This window comes from Saimiri boliviensis, chromosome 8 (assembly GCF_048565385.1).
Source record: "Saimiri boliviensis isolate mSaiBol1 chromosome 8, mSaiBol1.pri, whole genome shotgun sequence".
Taxonomy (NCBI): Eukaryota; Metazoa; Chordata; class Mammalia; order Primates; family Cebidae; genus Saimiri; species Saimiri boliviensis.
Genome location: NC_133456.1, coordinates 85,065,226 through 85,074,431, shown reverse-complemented (window position 1 = coordinate 85,074,431; position 9,206 = coordinate 85,065,226). Strand labels below are relative to the sequence as shown.

Genomic DNA, 9,206 nt, shown 5'->3' with positions numbered 1-9,206 from the left:
TGACCAGGATGGCCTCGATCTCCTGACCTCGTGATCCACCCGCCTCGGCCTCCCAAGCCTCTATATCTTATCTAGGGTAAGATATTGTTTCTGAAACTTTTGCCTCTGTGTTTTTTTTTAAGGAAAATTAGATTTTTTTTAATTGAGCAACAGTTTGCATATGGTAAAATGTACAAATATTAAATGTAAAGCTCAATGAATTTTTGCCTATCTATACATCTGTGTAACCATCCCAAAGATCAAAGTATAGAACTTTTCCAGAACTCCCTTCTCAGTCAGTAACAGTACCCCTCCTTCTCCTCCAGAGGTAACCACTTCTAAAATCATAGATCAATTTTACTCATTATTTAGATAACTCTTCATATGAATAGAATTATGTAATATTTACAATTCTCTGTGTCCTGGCAGCCACGGCAGCCAAGCAAAGGTTCCTGTGCATTTGAAAGGGGTCCTGGAAGCAGCTGAGAGAGGGACTGAGACCAAGGAACAAGGGACCACTCTGAGTGACTTGTATGGATGGGTGGCCTCTCCTCAGGTAGGAATGAAGATGTCTCAACAGATGCCAGTGTGAATAAGTGATGATAAACTCCAGAGAAATAGGAAAAACTTGACTTGCCAAAGGTTAAGGTTTCCTCGCATGTGATGGGAGATCTTAGCAGAGACTGAGTTCACTTACCAGGGAAGAGTTTCCTTTCTCACTCACCCGAGTTTGCAGACTGAAATTGGACCACAGTCCCGCTTTTCACACTGTACTAGGCTTATTTGTTTTCCTTTTCTCTTCTTGAGACTCGAGGGCAGGAATAAGGTCTGATTCTTCCTGGAATCAGCAACCTCCTGGCCCAGGGCCTGCCACAGGATAGGGGCTTGATGAAGATTTGTTAAATATTGTTTGTAAGTCCCTTAAGGAAAGGAAGAGGAAGAGCCACATGGTTGAGCGCCCACTGCGAATAGAGTCCTATGGCTTGTAATACACACTGGCTGCTCTGTGGTCCATAGCATGGCTCTCTGCCTCCAGCAAGCCTCCGAAAATTGTGCAACTGAAATAGATTTAAATGTTCTTGACCTCAGTTCCCCCGTTTGTAACACAGGCAAAAATGGCCACAAAGGTCAACCCAGTTTGGACATTCTTAGTGTCTGTTATATAAAATTTGCAAACTATGGATAAATATTTTTTTAAACTAGCCAGAGATAGCCATTGTGTATAGCTTTTGCTCTTTCTCTATTTCTTCTGCATAAACACATATGCACGCTTTACATATAAATAGAAGCCCACTGTACATACCATTTTGTAATCAGCCATTTTCACTTAATAACACAGGAAGACACTTTTGCTTTTGCCTATGAAAAAACTAGCCTGTGGCTGGGCACGGTGACTCACACCTGTAATCTCAGCACTTTGGGAGGCCGAGGCGGGTGGATCACTTGAGGTCAGGAGTTCAGCCTAGCCAATGTGGTGAAACCCCATCTCTACTAAAAATACAAAAAAATTAGCTGGGCGTGGTGGCGCATACCTGTAATCCCAGCTACTCGGGAGGCTGAGGTAGGAGAATTGCTCGAACTTGGGAAGCAGAGGTTGCAGTGAGCAGCGATCACACCATTGCACTCCAGCCTGGGCAACAAGAGTGAAACTCCATCTCAGAAAAAAGAAAAAACTAGCTTGTAAAGATCAATCTTTTCGATAAACAATTAGAAAAGCTGGGTAAAATTGTTCAAAGAAAATAAAAATGTTAGAAGGCACGAAAGAGCTATCCAGGAAGCCAGAACTTGAGGGATCAAGATCTCAGAGTGAAGAGAAATTCATTGAGCAGGGGCCTGACATTCTATGTGCTCTTTTCCATGAATTTGCCAATTCATAAACAGCTAATTTGAGAGACTGAGAAGCTGAGAAGAAAGCAAATGCTAAGAAGCAGAGAAGCTAAGCAGAACTTTCAGCATTCTCACAGGGCTGGAAAGACAAACGGAATTTATGCTGAACACATTTCTGAGCCATTACATGTTCTCCTACAGGACATATGAACATTCACTGGAGTTCAAAGACCATATCCGTAACAGAGAATTTCTGGAAAGAACTCCAGAGATAATGAAACCAAACATCTATTGCCTGGATGTGGCAATAGAAACCCAGAGACGCTGAGTGACTTGCCTAGGACCACAGAGCCAATTGGTCCCGCCTCCAGGTCCAGCCTCCTGATCCAGCCTCCTGGTCCAGCCTTCATTCAATGCAGTGCTCTGTAGCATGGCTTCTGCTCCCAGCATTAACCTTCCCATTTCTCCCTGCACATCCTTGCCAGAGAGAAAGATCAATTTGATCTCACTTCTCATTGTGATCTTTTAATAAATGAAAGTGCCTTTCTAAAAGGAAATCAAACACAAATCCTTTTATAAAAATTACTGGTCATTTTTTCTAATTGCCAAAGTAATACAAATTTGCTAAAGAAATGTTAGAAAATGCAGATAAGTAAAAGCAAGTGGAAGCCAAAACTCTGGAACTGAATTAGGGCCACACTGAAAATGGTACATTTTGATCACTCTAATAACATGCTGGCCCCTTGGCCACTTTGGTCCTGAAGGACGCACTCTGACTGTCATAATGTGAGCAGGAAATAAATCAAGAGAAGGGCCATCTTGCCCATTTGGGGCAGCTTCATGTAAAAGAACCATTTGAATCTCTCAGCACCCAGTGGGTGCAGTCCCCAGAGGAAATGGCTAACTCCATGATGTGATGGGTGGGGAGCTGGACCGGGCTCCCTGCCCAGACCTCCCAGTCCTCAGCTTGTTGCACAGCCTGGTAGCCCAACTTAGTGACACTCATTTCCTCTGGACCTTAAGGGCTTTGCAATTTTCCCGTCTCCCCTGTGCAAATGCAAAGATGACTCCCTTGGTTAGTAGAGGATTTAAAATTATCAGCGAAGACTTTAACTGGAACTTGTTTCAGAGATGGGGGACATGGGTTCTGTGGCTAGTTAGCTAGCTTGGGCAAGTCCCTTCCCCTCCCTGGGCCTTCCTTGGTTTCCCCATGTGAACGAGGAAGCAGTTGGACTGGATTTGGTGAGCCACGATTCCTGTTTTCTACAGGAGGGAAGAAGGGAGAGGATTCAGTTACTGAGCATCTGCCAGGCCCAAGCACCATGCTGAGCACTTTGCCTTTGTGAGCTTATCTAATCCTGACAACAGCACTGTGAGGGAGAGGACATCTGTGTTCCTGCCTGTCTGGGACCCCAGTTATTCTGTTAATGGCACCTTGATTTTCTTTTAAGGAACCGTTTCTCACCCACTCCTAGTTCCAGCGGCTTAGCAGGGGCTGACCCTACCCCTTGACTTCAGACACAGGCATGCGACTCAGGCTTAGCCAACCAAAACAACTATAATGGTTTCAGGACTGGACATGTGATCCAAGCCAAGCCAATTGGAGTCAACCCTGGGATTTTTTGCTGGAAGTATTTGGAAAGATGTGATCGCTTTGCCTTGAGGTTGTTTAGCCATTTCTACCTCCCTGTGGAAAGAGCCAGCCTGCTAATAAAACTGGCACATATGTATAAAATAAAACTCACAGAAAAGAAAACAGAGTCAACACAGAGGGACACAGATTCATGACAATTACCTTTGAGCTTTTGGAAGCATCTGAATCCAGGCCTACCTCCTAAACATTTCCATTTAAGAACTTTATAACCAAAGCTGGTTATAATTGAGTTGTTACCTGCAGTCAAAAGGCTGTGGCCTGTACGTTGTTAGTAAGTTGATTATGCTCTCCTGCTCCCCCATCCTTCTTACAGCCTGGGGTACCTCTTGATCGGCAGTTCCAAATGCCACAGCAAAACAACACACACCCTGATTACCAGGGGCTTGAAATCATATCTAAATGCTTGAAATGCTGTCTAAGATGCTAATTTTTCTAAAAGTCATGAAATTTTTTTTTTTTTTTTTTTGGTCTTGCTCTGTGGTCCAGGCTGATGTGCAGTGTTCAATCATATCTCACTGCAGCCTTCATCTCCCAGGTTCAAGCAATCCCCCCACCTGAGCCTCCTGAGTAGCTGGGATTATAGGCTGGTGCCCCCATGCCCAGCTAATTTATTTATTTTTTGCAGAGGCAAGATCTCCCCATGTTGTCCAAGCTAGTCTCAAATTCCTGGGCTCAAGTAATCCTCCCACGTTTGCCTCACCAGTCCTCCTTGGGGATTACAGGAGTGAGCCACCATGTCCAGCCCATCACTAAAATTCTGGGTGTGACACAGGCATTACTATTCTCATTTTACATACAGATGAGGAAACGGAGGCTCAGAGAAGCAAAGTAAACACAGAGCTAGTAAGTGACAGAGCAGGTATTTTTAATCTACTATTTCTTCTCATTACCTTCAGTCTCTACTCAGGGACTGAGGTTGTCCCCTTTTCTGTTTCTTCCACAAAGCACAGAAGTAGGAGTGGGGCTGTGGATCCAGACTGCTCTAGGCTCCAGATCTGGCTCAGCTGCTTCCCACCTTCCTGATCTTGGGAAGACTTACTAGCTGTATACTCTGAGCAAGCTCCTTCATCTCTTTGTGCCTCAGTTTTCTCATCTGCAAAATGGGATGACAATAGTACCTACCTCATGGAATTGTGAGGAATCGATGCATTATTTAATTACGTAAAGCTCTTAAATTGAGCCTGACACACAGTAAGCAGTAAGCATGCGTTAGCTGTTGTTTTTCTGCTGTGGCCTGTACATTGTTAGTAAGTTGATTATGCCCTCCTGCTCCCCCATCCTTCATACAGCCTGGGGTAGCTCCTGATCTGTCAGTTTCAAATGCCACAGCAAAACAACACACACCCTGATTACCAGGGGCTTGAAATTACATCTAACGTGCTGTTTCTAAAAGTGCTGATCACTATGGATTTAGCAGGCCTAAAACTAGCCCAGGAAGTGAAACTTTGGGGAGGAATTCCAAATAACCAAGCCTTTGCTGAAATGCAGAATGGAGAGAGGAGGCATGAAGGTGGACACAGCCTTGGCCAGGCATGGTGGCTCACGCCTGTAATCCCAGCACTTTGGGAGGCTGAGGTGGGCAAATCACGAGGTCAGGAGATTGAGACCATCCTGGCCAACATGGTGAAACCCTGTCTCTAGTAAAAATACAAAAAATTAGCCAGGCGTGGTGGCATGTGCCTGTAGTCCCAGCTACTCTGGAGGCTGAGGCAGGAGAATCCTTTGAACCCAAGAGGTGGAGGTTGCAGTGAGCCGAGATCGCGTCACTGCACTCCAGCATGAATGACACAGGGAGACTGCAGCTCAAAAAAAAAAAGAAAAAAATAAAAGTGGACACAGCCCTTTCCCAGGTTTCCCCCTGCCCTGCCCCCTTCCCCCCTCCCCCGACTTCACCTCCTGTAAGCCCTGCAGCTGTAGAGAGAGGAAATGTATTTCCTTTCGAGTTTATAACAGTTGCCATACTGAGTGCTAACTGAGTTCCAAAGGGTGCATTAGTCTGGTAAAGTGTAAAATATGGAGGCCCTGGAGAATCACCAGGGACTGGGAGAGGGCTTACGTGGATCTGGGGTGAGTCTTGGCTGTGGGGTTGTGCTAACGTGCAGAGGGCTGGCCAGAAAACCAAATGGGACATCCCTGACCTCTCACATCCATAATGCCCAGAACAGTGACATGGCCTACCATTATCCCAAAGCCAGAGTCCCATACCTCTGGGCAGATAAAGGTCCTTTAATCCCCACCTTGTGGATGGGATCAGTGATCTCTGAGCTACCATTTATGGAGCACTAAGCCCTTTACAGAAATGGCATCATGAAACTTTCCAACAGTCCCACTGAGATGAAGCTATAATGTAACAGGACCTTGGACCGTGGGGCCAGGCTGCATGGGGTGAGTGCTCAGTTCTCCCACATGTGACCTCTGTGCCTTCATTTTCTCATCTGTAAAATAGGGATGATAATAGTTCCTACCTACTAGGACCTATTATTGCTGTGAGGATTAAATGAGTAAGCACCTATAGCACTTAGAAGAACATCTGGCACAATGGCAGCTGTCTATTAACCCCTGTGTTACCGACACGGGCACAATGGCAGCTGTCTTTATTAACCCCCGTGTTACTGACGTGGGCACAATGGTTCCTGACTTTATTAACCCCCATGTTACCTACATGGGTACAATGGCACCTGTCTTTATTAATTCCCCTGTTACCGACATGGGCCCTGAGGCCGGGAAAGGGGACCATCCATCTACCATACTCAGCTTATGAAGCCGGGCCTCAGACCCAGTCCACAACAGTGCTTGTGGGACTGCTCGTACTGGAAGGTGACTAAAATACCCCTCTGACCCCTCACCCTCACACCCTAACCCACCACGTCCCACCTTCTCAAACACCCTCCCCTCCCTGTGAGCTCGGGTCGTCCCTTCGTAAGTGCTGGGCTAAGATCTGAAGCCTTATAACTGTTCAGAGGTTCAAATGGAGTTTTCTAGGAGCCGAGGAGGGAGAAAAAACTCGACCTTTCTCTCCCAGCTCTGGAAAGGAAGGCAGCCAGGAAGAATCCTCAGGCTCCCAGAGCCAGGGACAGAGGTTCCCTGGGACCTGCGGCGGGGCCTCACCCTAACCGCACCCCTCCCCTCACCTCGCTGCCCAAGATGGCACAGGATGCTAATTAAAACACAGCCTATTTTGAAATGCGGACCCATTCATCAGGACGGGCTAGGGAGAAACAAGAAAAGTGTGAGGCTGCAGACCCTGGGTCTCTTCAGTTCCCCACGAAACCTCTAGGGGTGGGGTCTCTATCTGTCAGTCTTGTTCCACCTCTGTCAGACTTTGCCTTTTTCGATTTTGGCGCCCCTAGCAGGAATGAGGGGCACAGGTATCACTATTTGTCTTTTTCAGTCTGCCTGTGTTTGACTCTGCCAACCATCGTTTCCTCTCTATTTCCATCTCTGCCTCTTTGTCTTGATTTATCTGTGTCTGTCGTTTTGTGTGGCTCCAAGTGCGTGGGTGGGGATGAAGTTGTCTCACCAAGGTTCTGACCCTTCTGCCACCTCTCTTTCCAAACCCAAGGAGCCATCCACTGCGCAGATCCCGCGCCTGGGTACCCAGCGGGAGCAGCTCCAAACCTGGGGCGAAAGCCTGGAGAGGGTGTCCGAGTGAGAGGCGTGCCCCTCGCGTCCCCACCCTCCGCGTGGGCGGCCCTGGGCGCGTGGAGCCGGGTGCGGGGGCGCTGCAGGCCCTCAGGTCCCGGGTCCCCGCCTTCCCCGCTGCTTGCGGGTGGGCCCCTAGGCGCGGCTCCTCCTCCTGTGCCCCGCCTCCCCGAGCTCTCCCCTGCGCCCCCGCCGCCGCACCCGAGGCACACCGAGCAGCCTGGCCGCCGCCGCGCCACCAAACTTTCCCGGGAGCCAGCGCCGGTGAGTCGCAGCTGGGCGCCGGCTTGGGCGGGAGCGGGGCCGCGACGGCGGGACGAGGCTGCGCCCTGGGTAGGCTGGGATCTGGGCATCCCTGCGGAGCGGCCGGGACCCCCGGAGCCAGCGGCTTGAGATGGGAGCGCTTGGGTACCCTCGCGACGCGGGTGGCCTGGGTAGGATGGCGAGCGCAGTTCGCTCGGTGGCACCACTCCCCTCTCCGCGTTGTGGCCCCAGAACTCGACAGACAGACACCTTTAGCTTCCCCAGGCTTGGGCAGGGTGCGCACCCCGAGAGTCGGTCTTTGGGCTCCAGCGCGCAGAGAAGGAGCCTTGTTTTCTTTGAGCCTCCTCAGGGTCTGAGTTTGCTGCTAACCCTAGTGCCAGCCCATCGGTTGAGAGCGTTCTCTGTGCCCGGCTTTGGGCATACATTATCTGTTGCAATTCTCCTTGTAACTCGACGAACCGGGTGTTGTTATACTAATGTTACAGAGGAGGAAACTGAAGCTCAGGGAGGCAAAGTTGTGCCCAGGAGCATCAGCTAGTTAAAGGAGAGAGCCAGGTTTTGATCGGAGTCATCCTTACCCAAATCACTTGACTACAGTGGGGTGAGCCCCAGGCTCAGTGTCACCTGGAGTCGGAGGTGGGGAGTGTCCAAACCACCACCCACCCTCCTCCTGCAGTTTGGTGGCAACTGGGGGTGTGGAGCAAAAGGCGGATCACCTCCTCCTCATTGTACTCGAAAGAGGATGCTTTGGGAAAATGAGTGGATATTATGGCCAGGGAGTGGATTCTGGTGACAGAAGCGTACCCAGGCTGCTCTTTTAGAGATCAGATTCTGGAAGTTGCTCTCAGTTTTTCTGGAAGGAGGCCAGGAAGCCAGAAGCAGGAGCCGGAGTACAGCAGCCCCTCAAGGAAGCCACCTCTCCCTCTCTATTACCCCACACCCTAACCCCCAGTCCTCCATGAAGATCCCACGCCTCCCCTCCTCATTCCCTGATCCCTCCGAGATGTCCGCTTGCCTGGGAGCTGGTCATGCAGAGATGTTCCAGGCAGAGTGGCCGTCCTCCAGCAGAGGGCTCCCACCTCAGACTGGAGCAGACAGAAGCGGGCAGCCTGGGAGTCCCAGTGAGCAAGGTTCCCAGGCTGGAAGGTGCCTGAAGATCGCATTTCATGATCGAGGGGCCAGAAACCTGTGACAGAAGCACAGACAGACTGTCCCTGGAACATGACGGAGAGGGGAATTGAGGGTCTTATAGGAAGGGTCTTGGAGACAGCCAAAAACCAGCAGGGACTGGGAGAGAGGGAGGTGGACACACGAGAGCATCATTATACATTATTTCACTTAATACTCACGCCATTCTTGCAAGGTAATTACTATTACTGAACAGATAGTCTACTATGGCTCAGAGAGGTTAAGTGGCTTGCTTAAGATTGCCCAGCTGGCCCATGGCAGAATTGGAGTTTGAACACCCATCTTGCCTGACTCCCTCTAGATTATGAATGAAACTCAGGTGGCAGATGGGACCTTAGGTCCTTCTGTGCTTGCGGCTGGCAGCAGCAGAGGTGAATAGAGGGAAGCCAAGCAGCAGGTCTGCTGTTCACAGGAATCCCGGACAGCCCCATGTAAATCCCCAGTGTGATTCAGGCATTTCTCCTGGGGAGAGTCTATGGAGAAGGGCAGAGGATATCTGGCATTGATTTTGTTTTCAAATGTGACAGAGAATCCCGTGGAGGCAGGAGATGGGCAGGTGCCACCTGTCCATGATTTCAGAGCTGGGTGGAGGCCAGAGTTGCCTGCCAAGTGACCCTGCACCCCAGAGTAGTTTGGCCAATGCTGGGCTGGG

General features: G+C 49.5%; 1 protein-coding gene across 2 annotated transcripts in view; it reads left to right on the top strand.

The window, feature by feature from the left end:
• The first annotated feature begins 447 nt into the window (after positions 1 to 447).
• HRH1 (histamine receptor H1) overlaps positions 448 to 9,206 on the top strand; it is a 103,385-nt gene continuing 94,626 nt past the window's right edge. Inside the window, exon 1 of one of the 2 annotated variants that reach the window (XM_074404786.1) lies at positions 448 to 535. The gene's annotated coding sequence lies outside the window, so the exon portion shown is untranslated. Of the gene's footprint in view, positions 536 to 7,288; positions 7,367 to 9,206 lie in introns of those variants that run through there. The other variant, XM_039478828.2, reaches the window with a different exon arrangement.